We start from the raw sequence: 353 nt of genomic DNA, 5'->3' as shown, positions 1-353 counted from the left end.
CGGGCCAGGGCCGCGCCCGTGCGTGGGAGCGCGGCTCGGGCCGGATCCTGCACCGGGGGCCGCAGGGATATCGGGCCCTGCATAACGCGAAAATTTTCACCCCCGCGGGGTTTACGGCACCTCCTTGCCAAAATGCCTTCCCCCCCGCTCCTGCCGGGCGTGCCGGTAAAGCCGGGCAGGAGAGGAAGAGGAGGCCGGGATCATATGGAGGCTCCCGGGCTCTGTTGCCGTGACCCTGCCCCTCCCAAGCTGCAGCTTCCCGGGGTGTCGCCGGGGGAGGCACCCCAGTCCTGGGTGCATCCCCTGCCCTGCCCCAGCCTGGGGACTGGCACACCACATGGCGGGGGGGACCC

The 353-nt window shown here is 71.4% G+C and overlaps 1 protein-coding gene across 1 annotated transcript in view; it reads left to right on the top strand.

The window, feature by feature from the left end:
• TLX1 (T-cell leukemia homeobox 1) overlaps nt 1–353 on the top strand; it is a 7,818-nt gene that overhangs the window by 3,112 nt on the left and 4,353 nt on the right. The gene's annotated exons all lie outside the window — the stretch shown is intronic.

The sequence above is a fragment of the Aptenodytes forsteri genome, unplaced genomic scaffold (assembly GCF_000699145.1).
Source record: "Aptenodytes forsteri isolate BGI_AS27 unplaced genomic scaffold, ASM69914v1 Scaffold15, whole genome shotgun sequence".
Classification (NCBI taxonomy): domain Eukaryota; kingdom Metazoa; phylum Chordata; class Aves; order Sphenisciformes; family Spheniscidae; genus Aptenodytes; species Aptenodytes forsteri.
This window is presented reverse-complemented; position numbering and strand designations above follow the sequence as displayed.